The sequence below is a fragment of the Ovis aries genome, chromosome 4, assembly GCF_016772045.2.
Source record: "Ovis aries strain OAR_USU_Benz2616 breed Rambouillet chromosome 4, ARS-UI_Ramb_v3.0, whole genome shotgun sequence".
NCBI lineage: Eukaryota > Metazoa > Chordata > Mammalia > Artiodactyla > Bovidae > Ovis > Ovis aries.
The window spans coordinates 67146555-67160507 of NC_056057.1; the positions used below are offsets into that span (position 1 = coordinate 67146555).

At 53.1% G+C, this 13953-nt stretch overlaps 1 pseudogene; it reads left to right on the top strand.

The window, feature by feature from the left end:
• Positions 1-6507: 6507 nt before the first annotated feature.
• Positions 6508-10757, top strand: LOC101123549 (indolethylamine N-methyltransferase-like; annotated as a pseudogene).
• The last annotated feature ends 3196 nt before the right edge of the window (positions 10758-13953 follow it).

Consider the following 13953-nt stretch of genomic DNA (forward strand, 5'->3'; position numbering starts at 1 on the left):
GCAGACATCAGAATGCGTTTGGGGAAATAGGAAGGGCTCAGGCAGCGGGAATCTTCCCTGGAGGAGGATGATCAGGGCTTGACACAAGGAAAGACAGGCATTCTTCCACTGAGGAGGCTGGAGGGGAGTGCATGCATGGGTGTGGGAGAAGGGAGTGAGCGCCCCATCAGCAGGGGCTATGTAAGCAGAGCTTGAGTGATCCTGCAGAGGGACAAGACGGGCCCCTGCACCCCAGCACCCAGAGGGAACTTGGTCTAGAGGAAGTACCTTTGGGCCCTCCCTTTAGTCCCCAGGCTGAAGGTGCAAGTCTGGCATGGGTGTGGCTGGTGGCCCTGAGATGGGGCCCAGCAAGGGTGAGCACCAGGAGAGACGGGAAAGAGCTGGGGCCCCTGGGAGGGTCATCAAGGTCTCCTGCAGGAGCTAGTGTGGGCATGTAGAGGTTTCCACAGGTAGACTAGGGGTTAAGTCCTGGAGGTGGTGCCATGGGGAGGGGGCCACGGCCCCCTCTTTGCCATCTTCCTGGCAAAGAGATTGGTATGATCTAAGGCAGGGGGAAGATGGGCAGGGGTGGGATGCCCAGATCAGAAAGACTGGGTGGCTGGTGGGTGTTAACTCACCAGATAAAAAGATGGAGAAGCAGGAAAGGTCTGAATAAATAGGGTCTGGTATGCCAGGATGGTTGATGTCCCTTCCTTGGGAAGGGGAGGTCGAGAAGCAAAGGAGGGTGCTTCTCCATGGCTATGGTGGAGGTGGGGGTCAGAGGCTTTCCCAGAAGGACCAGGGTCAGGAAATCCTTACTCTGCAGACATAGCCATGCCCACTGGAGAGGTCAGCCCAGCTGAGACCCGACAGGACCCACAGGGTTACAGATGATCAGGGGACACATCTGTAAGGAAGGGAGAAATCCATTTCACCCTCTTGGTAGACTCCCTGAAACGCGGAAAATTAAGCAACGAGCTTCTCTTTGTAATGATAACTTGTGGATCTGAGAAAGAGGTCTGCTGTCAGTTCTGGCAGTAGTAAATTACCCATCCACCTCTCTCCCCACCAGTTATTAGTCCATTTTTATACCTCAAAAAGCATAACTGCTTGTTTTTCCTTAAATATCACAAAGAAGGAAATCTTCTCTACTGTGGCAGCAAAGGCAGGAAGCTTCTGAAATCCATTAAGAGAGCCCAGCATTTGGCTTTCAGACAGCCAAATAACCCCCTCACACCTGCACACGGTGCTGGGCGTGGTGGGGGGAGGGGGACCGAATCCCAAAGTGGTTGGGAGAGGCCACCATGGATGGAATCCGCCTGCTGTCAGCCTCCCCAAGAGCTGGCAGGAAAGGCGAGTCCCAGTGCAGCCAGGCCCCTTGAAGGCCTTGGAGTCAACCACCCAATTCACAGCAGGGAAAACTGAGATTCAGGAAGAGGGGGAGCAGCCTTTGGGCTTGCAGCTGAAAGGTGACCCAGCGCCCTGTTGCTGGGAAGCCTGGACTCCAGGCACAGCTGAGCCTCTCATCAGCTCTGTGGCCCTGAGCGTGGTGGGTCACCCACTCCCTGACGTGAGGGGGTGGAGGGATGGTGTTGCCTGGGCTCCTTCTCCATCTCATCTTGGTGGCACCCCACACTAAAGGCAAGGGGCCTGGTGGGGCACAGTAGTGTCCACTGGTGGGCTGCCAGGGAGGGCCTCAGTGACCTTCGAGTCAGGAGGTGAGGGAGGGAGCCAGGCAGGTGTCTAGGCAGGTGGCTCCCAGGCAGCGGGAAGAGCAGGGGAAATGACCCTGAGAGGGAGAGTGAGTGGCTGGCGAGTTCCAGGCGCAGGGTTATGCAGTGGCATGCGTGTGCGTGAGTGTGTGTGTGTGCAGGCATGTGTGCATTGTTCACACAAAGGTTGTGTTTGTGCACACAGGGGACACATGCCTGCAGACCTGGAGTGAAGGGTGTGCTGTTCGTGCAGGGCTGTGTGTGTATGTGTGTGCACATGTGTGTGTGCATGTGTGTGTGTGTCCACGTGCCCATGTATGGAGAGCCTAGAGGGCCCCTGTAAGGTCCATGCCCTTCCTCTCAGGGAGGTGAGAGTCATTTCTGGCACTTGAGCAGAGGCGTGACAGGATCAGACTTGGCTTTCAAGGCCCACTGAGGGGGCCGTCTCTGCCTGGGGTCCTGGCTGCCGCCCCGAGACCACTCCCACCCAGGCCTAGGACTAGGCTGAGCGGTGCCTCCAAAGCTCTGCTCACAAGGCACGAAGCAGGGGGCGCGAGGAGAGGTGAGGGGGTGCAGCAGAGCTGGGGCAGGATGATGCTGCTGTGATCAGTCTGGGCAAGTAATTGTAGAAGAAAAGCCCAGCGTCTCCCTGGGTCAGGGCTGCAGCTCAGAGGGCCTTGTAAATAGTGCTCTGAATAATTAAAAAGAGACTGCATTCCCCTCCTCCTGCCTCTGGAGAGGGATGTTCAACTGCAAATAATTGAAACCGAAACCAGCATCTGCATGACTCCCACGCTCAGGCTCTGTGTGAACCACTGGGACCCCGGAAGATGCCTGAGCAGCAGGAGTGGTTCAACTCAGCTGCTCAGCTCAGGCCTGGTGGGCGTCTCAGCTTCTGGCCCCAGAGTCCAGCACCCTGGGCTTACTATTTCTGAGCCCAGAAGACGGTCCACAGGATGGGCGAGGGGGAATGGGGGTCACTAGGCCCCCTCCACAATGAGAAGGGTTTCTGGAAGGTCAAGGCTGTCTGTGTGGATGGCTCAGTAGGTCCAGTGTCTTCTGACTTAACAAGGGGCCTCCACTGACCATTTAGCGGCAAGAAGACTCTGGCTGATAGACTACGGGAAGGGCTGCCGGTGTTGATGGAACAGGTCTTCACAAAGAATAGCAAACGGCTATGTAAATTTTAGGTAGAATTATGTCATGTAACTGAAAAATAGCAACAGCCTTTGGGTGGCTGAGAAGTCAGCTCAAGTCCAAGTGCCGAGTCCCCACTTGGCAGCAATTTTCCTCAGGGAAAGGGGCTGTTCTGGCGAGTCTTAGTTGAGTCCTGGTAACAGGTAGGACTGACAGAGGCCATGGGATCTGGGCCCCCGTCTTGGAGCGGGACCCCGTGGTCACTGCCCCAAGCCCACAGGTGGCAGTGGTCTGCTAGTCACTTCAGTCGTGTCCGACTCTGTGTGACCCCATAGACGGCAGCCCACCAGGCTCCCCCGTCCCTGGGATTCTCCAGGCAGAACACTGGAGTGGGTTGCCATTTCCTTCTCCAATGCATGAAAGTGAAAACTGAAAACTGAAAGGGAAGTCGCTCAGTCGTGTCTGACTCTCAGCGACCCCATGAACTGCAGCCCACCAGGCTCCTCCGTCCACGGGATTTGCCAGGCAAGAGTACTGGAGTGGGGTGCCATTGCCTTCTCCACAACTGCTGGCTAACCCGCCCCAAGACACCTTGTAGGTGAAAGAGGCCAGGGGGACTCTTGGAGCCTAGAAGGTCAAGTTCTACCTACTAGGAGGATGTGTCCCACCTCACCCACAGCCTGTCCAGGTGATGGTCCACCTTGATGAAAACCAGTGCACCTCATTTTGTCTGGCAGAGGCCCAGGGAGGAGAAATGGGATCTCCCCCTCCTCCCATACCTCTGTCTCTGTCTCTCTGTCTCTCGCTGTCTCTCTCTGACACACATACACACACGCACACACGCACAGGAAAGAGGACACGCCTCCCTCCCAGCTCAGGGCTCCAGCCACCTTGCTGCACACAGCCTGCACACAGAGCACTTATCTCCCAGAATCTCTGACCTCCCCAGTCCCGCAGCCAAAACCAACTGCTGGCACCCAATGAATTAACTCTTCCCAGACACTGAACTCCCAGGTACAGAGGCAGGGATATGCTGAGACCTGCCTGAAATCATGAAAGGGAGTCAGGTTAAGCGTTCTGAGTTGGGGTTGGGGTGCTGCAGAAGCAGATTTAGCCCCCTTTTCATCTGCTTAAAGCAACAGAACCCCCGAGAACTCTGTGCCCCTGCCAGGGAGCTGGAATCTGACCAGAAGGAGGCATTCTCCCTCTACCTGCCCTGGGCAGGATTATCTGGGCAAACTTTGCTTTCAAGTCTTGTTGGTAGTGATGCTGGTGGTAATAGTGACAGTTGTCAGCTATGAAGCACCTACTATGTGCCAGGCACTGACTTCCTCTCACCTATGACCTTCTACTTTAGCTAGGTGCCCTTGTTGGATTTTGCAGTCAAGGCAACTAAAAGTTGGTGAAATCAAGAAATTGGCTGAAACTCACACAGCTGGCAAGTAATGTGCCTACATAAGAATGTAATCCCTATGCCATCCTGCCCCATCCCTGGCACTCTAATCTTCCCTCCTCTCCTTCATTTCACCCCATAGCACCTACTATGTGATTACTTGGAGAAGGCAATGGCACCCCACTCCAGTACTCTTGCCTGGCAAATCCCACAGACGGAGGAGCCTGGTGGGCTGCAGTTCATGGGGTCGCTAAGAGTCGGGCACAATTGAGCGACTTCACTTTCACTTTTCACTTTCATGCATTGAAGGAAATGGCAACCCCCTCCAGTGTTCTTGCCTGGAGAATCCCAGGGACGGGAGAGCCTGGTGGGCTGCCATCTCTGGGGTCGCACAGTCGGACACGACTGAAGAGACGCAGCAGCAGCAGCAGCAGCAGCACCATGTGATTACTCTGTGACTTACTATGACTTGATTTAATCATCAGTTTCTGGCCTGCCTCCCACAGCAGAGTCTCACAGCCACAAAGGCAGCGATTCTCATCTCTTCTGTTCCCCAGGGCTACAACGGTGCCTGGCACAGAATAGCTACTCAATAAATAATAGCTGAATGTATAAACAATATGTTATGAGAGTGTTCCAGGCCTTGCTGCCTGTGCCCCAAATCCCTGTGATCCATGTTGAAAGGAGACCGATGTCCAAAGGGAGGTAGGAACACTTCTGAGAATTATGTGGGATACTATAGATGCAGAATCTCAGAACCACAGCCTGCATCTAGAGGGATCCCCAGGGGATTCCTGGGCACGCTAGTTTGAGCAGCACAGCCAAGGGACCCTGCTAGACTGCATCGTTTGATGAGGAGACAATAAATTTGGAGCGAGTCTTCATTTTGGCCTTGGACCCTGGCCTTGAATCTACTCCTAGAACCCATTGCTTGTGGCCAGGACCCTGTTGGGAAAAGGCTCATCACCTTCAGCTTCCTAATCTCCAAGGAGTGAGTAGGTCTCAACATCTACTCTACAGTTTTGTCACAAAGAAAGCAGAGGAAGAGGGTGAGGGACACACCCGGCACACTTTACAGACTAGGGCCCCAGACTTGACCATTTGCTAAACTCATTAGAGTTTGCTCCCTGAAATCTCTGATCTTAGGTGAATTTTGGGAAGAGATTTGCAGACACATTTTTTTTTTCATTTTCCTTTGGAAACACTTTTTTTAACATAAAACTTTTTATTTTGTAGATTTACAAGCAGCTGTAAGAAACCATACCGAGAGATTTGTGTACGTTTTAATGATAGCATAATGGTAGCATCTTTCAAAACACAGTATTACAATCAAAAAATTGTCACAACCAGAAAACTGCTGGAAATCAACCAGTTCCTACCAAGAAGTCAACCTGAAACCTACTCAGAAGTCCAGGCTTTGTCCTTTTGATACAACCCACTGCTCTCATTCATCTTTTCTGCATTTTACTGGTAGTTGTGTGTGTGTGAGTTTCTGTGTGTGTTTGTGTGTGTGATTGTGCATGCAAGCAAATTCCACAAAATTTAATCACATGTTCTGTTTATGAATGCCAACACTTATAAAATGGTTTGTGCAAACAGAGGCTTCTCAACCTTTTCGGTGGCCCTGGTTACGTTTACTTTTATCCCCAGAAAAATAAAGGATTGACTAAGCAAATAAAGTTAATGGGACTGAAGATAGGAGGAAAATTCAACCAAGTTCAGGACTAACAATTTAAAGAGCAAACTCACTGACCTCAGTGAGTGAAATTCAGCCATTTCTGCATTCTGTTTTCCATGCTACAGGGTTTTCCTTTCTGGGTTTCATTTCCCAGCAAACCCAGAGAGAGAAGGACACTTGACCTATTCCAGATACTTGCCCTCTCTCTAGCTTTGTCTTTGTCTATCTCTCTTTGCCCGTCTGTGTCTCTCTCTTTGTTCTGTGGCCCAGACCCTCTGTTTCATTCTCTCCCAAATCTAACCCTTGCCAGCAGCATCTACATTCAAAACATCACCTCTCAGAAGCGAAATACTGAGACACCCCCCCCACCAGGAGCATTTGTTGACCATCCTGTTGGTGTTTCTGTGTTTTGATGATTACCAAAGAGATAAACCCCAGCCAGAAAGCTAACATGTGGCCTGACTCCATGATGTGCAATCCCAGCTCCTCCCTGGGAGGGAGGGTCTGTCTGATGAGATTATGAAACTCCCCATGGGAAGGGCCTGGGAAAAGAGGGTAGATAAAATGGGGAACCGCAGCAAGAGAGAAGCAGCAAGGTCTGCAGCCAGAATGGAGGGCAAGCTGTACAAAGGACAGGACTACAAGACAGAGTTCCAACCCCAGGACTACTTAAAGACTTTCTATGCCTTCGATTCAGGCACCGTAGCTGAAAATGAAATCTTGAAATTCAACCTGAACAATCTATTTGAAACTTTCTCTCCAGGTGAGTGTCTGGTCTCCATCTCAGGCAGACGATGGGGCTGTGCCTTACAGGAAGGGTTCTTGGTGGCAGGGGACCTGGCCTCTGGGACACCACTCACCTAGGATGCTGCAAAGGCAGGCAGCCCAGCTGTGAATCCACGAGGACTGTCGCTGGTTGGCCACTCGGGGAACCCAAGCACTGGCCTTTGCAGCCCAGGAACCAGGCCTGAATCTTTGACAGTCCATCTCAGTTTCTTGCCTTGTGAAATGGGAAGATACCTCCTGAACTGTGCGGCTCACAGACTCATGCTGGAAGGGATAGGCGACAACAGATATGAGCATACTGCCTCCCCTTCAGTAACATAAAAGCGGCTTTATAGCCTGGTCTCTTGAGCCGCCTTGAAAACCTGATGAAACATCTGGTATATACACAACACAGAAACACTCTTAATCTTTTACACAAAATTAAGAGGGTTCATGGATACCCAAAGCCAAACCACAGAGCTCAGTTTACAAATTTCTGCTCTGAGTTGTCAGGCTGGGGGGCTGGCAGAGATTATCACCCAAGTCCTCCATGCACACAAGGGGAGGCTGAGGTGCAAGACACCAGGCTGGCCAGCCCAGGTCAGCCCACCTGTCACTGGCAGTAGAAAATCTCAAAATCAGTTCATGCAGGGCTGCCTTGCACAGTTGCACAGGGAGTGCACTGAACAACTAGGGGGTTACTCAGTCATTCAACAAACCTTGCCCTATGTATTCGATGCCAAGAAGGAGATCAAGCGAGGTCCACAGAAATACAGACAAATGAAAGCTTAAGGCTCATCGAGAAATTTTAGGAGACTCTGGAGGAAGGACTGGGATTAAGCCTTGGAAAATGGACTGGTTTCAATGGAGGAGGAGGGAGGGAGGAAGCAGGGAGAGGAAGGCGATGTACTTATACTGCTCTTCCCGCAACTCACCACAAGATCCTCCTGCCTTCCGTGATTGGTGGAGCGAGTTTTGAACCCACTGGCTCAGCTCTCGTCCTTTATCAGGAGCTCTGTCCTTGCAGCAAGGAGGTGGGAGGGGGCCGTGGGGTCACTCTCACCATTGCTTTAAACCCAGAGTCAGGAGACTTGCCAATGAACCAGCTTCTACCAGGAAGTCAACCTGAAAGCTGCCCAGAAGGGCAGGACTTGTCCTACCAGGGCTCCAGTAGCAACCCTTGAGGCAGCAGGGGGACCCAGTATGTGCCAGCCTGTGCCCCACCCTCCTCTCACCCTTCACCCAGGCATAAGGTCTGGAATCCTCAGACAGTCCACGTAACTGCCCAAGGCAGGGTCGGATCCCCTGGGAGTCACCCTGGGGAAAGGGCAGAGCCTGGCATCTCCATCCACAGCAACTGGCATGGAGTTGGGTGTTGCCCCCCACACCTGGAACATGCTATCTCCTGCAGGAGGCATTGGAGGCGACATCCTGATCGACGTCGGCACAGGCCCCACCATCTACCAGCTTATCTCGGCCTGCGAGGCCTTCCGGGAGATCATCATGTCAGACTACTCGGAGCTCAACCTCCGGGAGGTGGACAAGTGGCTGAAGAAGGACCCGGGGGCCTATGACTGGTCCCCAGCAATACGTGTGTGGGCTCGAGGGAGACAGGTATCCACAGTCCCCATCCTTCTCACAAGACGTCTCCCATCCTCACAGGCCTGAGTCTGAGCCTGCCACCCTGCATCACTGGCCAGCTCCCTCTAGCTTGTTCCTAACCCACTTGGGTCTCTGGCCCAGAGCACCTCCCTCCCTTTGAGTGAGTCCCACCTGCAGCCTCAGAGTTGCCTGTGATCAAAGCTTCGGTTACCTGATTTGCTCTCCATGTTTTGCATCCCTTCCAACCTGTGGGACCTTTTTCAGTCCCTCCTCTTGCTGGAAGCTCCCCTGATTGCTCCAGCACACGCAGATCTCTTTGCTCTCAAAACTCGTGGTTCAGCTTCCACGTTACCTAGTGTTGGAGGGGCACATGTTATGGGAAGACATGAGCTTCTTGGAATCACCCACATCTATCTCCTCCACACTGCTACCAAGTCCCAGAGACCAACAGCACTCACCCCCTCCAGGCACCTTCCCCATCCAGTTCACAGAGAGGGAATCCATCAACCAGAGTCCAGGAAACTGAAGCCCAGATGTGGAGAGTGACCTCTAGGCCACCTTAGAGCAGGACAAAGACCAGACTTTAAATTCCTGTCCCATCTTTCGGCCATGGGGGCCTGACCAAATTACAGACTAAGGGCAGCCTGAAATGGAACAGGGCCTCAGGGTCTCTGAGCACAGGGTCTCTGCATCATCCCAGCCTGGGCTTCATACATTCTTGTCATCATTCACAGAGAGCATTCTGAGAGTCAGGTCACTTCCAGATGCTGGGAATAGCACAGTGAATGAAGCCTCTGCCCCGTGGAGCTCACATGCTCGTAGGAAGCACAACGCCCCCAAAGTACATGGAGGTAGGATTCAGGGAAAAACAAGCGTTCTAGAGAAGACTCTCCAGCTGCAGGGGCCTAGAGAGGTATAGGTGCTATGTTAGGTGGGAGGGTGTCTTACTCACCTTGAGCCATCATAGGAAATGTCACAGATGCAGCAGCTTGAGCAAAGACGCTCACTTCTCACATTCTGCAGGCTGGGAGCTCAGGATCCGTCCTTGAAAGTGGTGAGGGTGCTCTTCCTGGCCTGTAGATGCCATCTTTTTGCCATGTCCTCTGAAGAAGGAGAGGGAGAATCAGCTCGCTCTCTAGTCTGTCTTCTTGTAAAAGGCACAAATCCCATCATGAGTGGCCCCTGCTCATGATCTCATTTACCTCTATTTGCCTGCCAAAGGCTCCATCTCCACATACATCCACATACATGTTAGGGTTTCAGCATATGAATATGATGGGGATACAATTCAGTCCCCAGCAGACAGCAAGAGAAAGCCTCTCCTCTAAGAAAGAGCACTTCGAGCAACTCCTTGGGAGATGTGAGGGAGAAAGGATGAGAGTCAGGCAGAGGGGATGGCAAGGGCGAAGGCCCAGCTGTGGGAAAGAGCTGTTTTAAAGAAGGATATTTACAGGCTCAGGGGCTGCAGGGAGGAGGAATGTGGGTATATTGCATAATGGGGGCAGAGTTTCAGCATGGGGGATGACAAGTTTTGGAATTAGGAAATGGTGATAGTTGCTCACATTGTGAACGCACTTAATGCCCCTGGATTGCAGAGACTGACTGAAACGGCAAATGTTTGTTATATGTCTTTTGCAATTTAAAATTAATAATGCAATATGCTAAAATTGAGTTATTCAAAAGAAAGACAAAAAAGGAGGAGAAAGAAGAAGGAGGAATCAGATGTCAAATGCACTGTCACCTATCAGCTGTTGTGGCCTTGAACAAATCACTCAACCTCTGTGTGCCTCAGTTTCCTGATCTGTATAATGGGAGAAATATGATGTTCTTCATAGGCCCATAGGAAGCCCTCCTTAGGGTATGGGGGATGTTGTCCTAATTGTCATTGTCACCTCGTTGACCCTCCCTCACAGGAGCAAGTGGCAGGAGAAGGAGGCCCGGCTCCGAAGGACAGTCACGCAGTTACTGACATGTGACGTGAACCAGCCCTGTCCTCTGGGGTCTGCTCAGGTGCCCGCAGCAGACTGCGTGCTGAGCCTGCTGGCCCTGGAGTGCGCCTGCCAGGACGTGGACACCTACCAGGCAGCCATCCAGAACCTGGTGGGCCTCTTGAAGCCAGGCGGGCACCTGGTCACCTCGGTGGCCCTGCGCTGCCGTGAATACATGGTGGGCTCCAGGAAGTTCTTTGGCCTCTCGCTGGAGAAGGAGACAGTGGAGAAGGCCGTGCAGGAGGCTGCCAGGTGCTAAAGTGCCAGTACAGCCCCATCAACTACTCAGAGGCCCAGTGCATCAACGAGGGCCACTGTTTTGTTGTTGCCCACAAGGGCCCCGGGGCCTGAGGCCAGTCTGGCAGACAGGGCCTCCCCAGAGGGAGAAGTCAGGGTCCCAAAGTCTAGTAAGTCTGGAGCCCCCTGCTGCAGAGTCAGCCTGAACACCATCCCTTCATCTTGCACTATGTCCCAAGGTCACACTTGATAAACAGGTTCTCCCTGCCCCCCAGCCCAGAGATCTCTCTCCCACACCCATTCCCTGCACCAAATATCCTACACCAAAAATCAGAAAAATAAAGTGGTCCGGCTACATGTTTTCTTGATTTGGGTCTCCCACCCCCTTATGCAGACCCTAGACAAGGATTGAGAGCAAAAAGATCTTGAAGAAGAGTCACCAAGGACATCACCATGGTGGGAACTGGAATCATCTGTTGGGAAGTCACCCATCCTCAGGGAGCTGAGACATTTATTCAGCAATACTCAAAGGGGTTGTTCAGGGGTACCACATTAACTGGACAGCATTTTCAGCCTGCCAATTCGTGCGTATAGGGCAAGACAGGCTCAGGCAAAGACCTGAAGGGCTGGTCCCTGGAAGCTGAGGGCAGGCTGAGGGGATGGGAAGAGACTGCAAGAGCATGTGCCGCTCACATGCACACCCCATGAGCTGAGGTGCGGGGCCGGTGCTGGGCAGTCTGGCCCATCAGCTGAAGGAACAGAACTGCAGGTTCTCAAAGGACCACAGCATCCATAAGAACTGGATGATTTCTAGGAAATCTCCTATTAACCTTGGGTGGGAAAACTGACACGTGAGAGGAAAGGTGACTGGCCCACGGGTGCTCATGGAGTCCACTGCAGAGTCAGAACTGGCACCAAGGTCCAGGTGAGGATGGACCTGGCTGGGAGATGGAGCTGCTGGGAGTGGGCACAGGTGGGACCTGGAAGACCCAAGGGGAGCAGGGGTCTGCAATCAGCCCATGGGCTCTGTGCCCCTTGTTTTTTCTGCTTGAGGTCACCCCATCGGCCCAGCACCCTGGGCTTAGGAGGAAAACCAAACTTGTTCCCCCAGAATATCTGTGAAAGGAGGTTACTAGGGACCAAGAAGGTGATGGAGCCTCAGGGAGTAGTCATCTGAACCAGGGGAGGTAGAGCGGGGAGTCTGGCTGCCCCCTCCACAGGACCAAGAATTGGAGCTTTGGGAAGACCTGAGTCACGTCTCTAGAAGCACCTTCACGGGATCGTGTGTCTCTCAAGACACTCCTTGTCCACACAGCCGGCCAGCTCACAGCCCAGCCAGCTGCTGACCCTGGGCTGACACGTTCTCTTTAGCATGTGGGAGAGTGTTGGCCTTCCACCACCCAAGCCTGGCTACCTTGTGAAGCCCCTGATGCTCTCTGAACTGGGGCATGGGCCCCTCACAGCTCCCACTGTCCAATGTAGTCCATGCCCCACATAGCAGGCCCCCTGGGCAAATGCAGTCAAGCCTCTGGACACAGGACCAGGTCTCAACAGGTAAAAGCCTGCAAGTCCCTCCAGCACCTGACAGCCCCCTCCTGTCCTCAGGTCACCACGCAGGGCTCCCTGAACCAGTTCAGCCTGCACGTCCTCGCTACACAGGCTCGTTCTGTCTCCTCCAGCCCATGTTCCAGCTCTGAACAGCTTCCTACAAGGGAAGGGCAGGGAGAAGAGTTGAGCCAGGACACTTTACCCATTTGCTAGCCTGCTGCTAAAGCCCAGAGTTTTCCCAACGGCTTCCATTGTGTTCTGGGGGGGTCCTTGAGCCTTACAGCAGAGGGCAGCAACAGGAAAGTCCTCTTCCCTACCTCAGTTGGGTCTTGGGGTTCAGGCAGCAGAGAAGGGGCGATGCGGTGGCCATGGCTCCCAATGGCCACCAGAGGGCACTGCAGGGCAGAAAGCGGCAGGCAAAGTGCAGGAAGGACAGATGTCAGGGGCCTCCTTAGGAAAGAAAACTCCATAGTTGGGCCACTTTTTGGCTCACTGGGGCCCTTCCAGGCCTACTGAGGCCTGAACCCATGACTAGCCCACTCAGAGGAGCCGGGAAACCCTTGGACAGACGGAACCTCCGTGAAGCCAGAACCCTCCTGTCTCTGTGTGTCCTGGACACTGCATTTCAGCTGGGAACCAGGAGACTAGGGCTTTGCAAAGGTAGGGATTGGGGGCAGGAGAAGGGGACGACAGAGGATGAGATGGCTGGATGGCATCACTGACTCGATGGACGCGACTCTGAGTGAACTCCAGGAGTTGGTGATGGACAGGGAGGCCTGGCGTGCTGCAATTCATGGGATCGCAAAGAGTTGGACACGACTGAGCGACTGAACTGAACTGAACTGAACTGATGCATAACAGGGGAAGTGAATCATCTGGGAATCATGATGAACCATGGATTCTGAGCAAATAGGTCCAATGCAGCAGGGCCTGGGACGCTGTATTCCCAGCAAGCCTAAGGCTACCTGGTTGCTGCTGGTCCAAGGGCCGTACTTTGAAGCACAACACATCAAGGAATGTATCCTGATTTCTTATTTCTTCCTGAAAAACCAGTGCTTATGGGCAACCTTTGAGTTGGCACCGCTAACTTCCTAACTCCTGTTCTAGAAAAAAGAGGGCAGATGTCCAGCATTCCTCCCAGGAAACATCCCCGTCCCCCTTCTCTTACCCCAAGTTGGTGGGCTCTCCTCCCCCTGCTCCTTAATGACTATCCCCCTCAACCATGGAAGCCCTCAGGGTATGAACTGAGGGAGCCTCCGACTCCTCACTCAGCAGTTTCCTGTCTGGCCGGACAGTTTCTGCCACTCCTGATGCTGGTGTGTGTTTCAAACAACTAGATAAATCTCAGCCAGACCTTCATGGCTCTTGGCCTCTCCTCCATCCCCACCCCCACATCACCTGCCCTCCTCTGAGCTCCTACAAAGCAGAGGGCATAGGGTGGTTTCACGTGAGGCCCAAAAATGCAAAGTGACTTCCACAAAGGGGCTGTCCTCCAACATTCCCAGCTGTAGCCCCTCAAAGAGGACTGAGGAGGGGCTGGCTGCGGGTCCCACCCTGGATATACAGGAGAGTCACCCAGGGAGCTGGCACCTTCAGTCAGCCTGGGCCTCCCCCAGACCAGCTACATCAGAACCTCTTGGAGGTAGGGGATGCAGGAAGCAGCATTTCATCACACTCTCCTGGGGATCTGAGTGTGTAACCCCAGTGGAGAACTACTCACCTGGGCCAGTGCTTCTGAAATGCTCTTTTGCTCATGAACCACCAGGGCTCTGATAAAACCCAGAGTCTGAGTCCATAGGTCTGAGGTGGGCTCAGAATTTGCATTTCTAACCTGTCCCCAGGTGATACCTCTGCTTCTGAGCCCAGAGCCAGTCTGGGAAACAAGACTATAGAGAAGGGACACTCCTCTCAGCC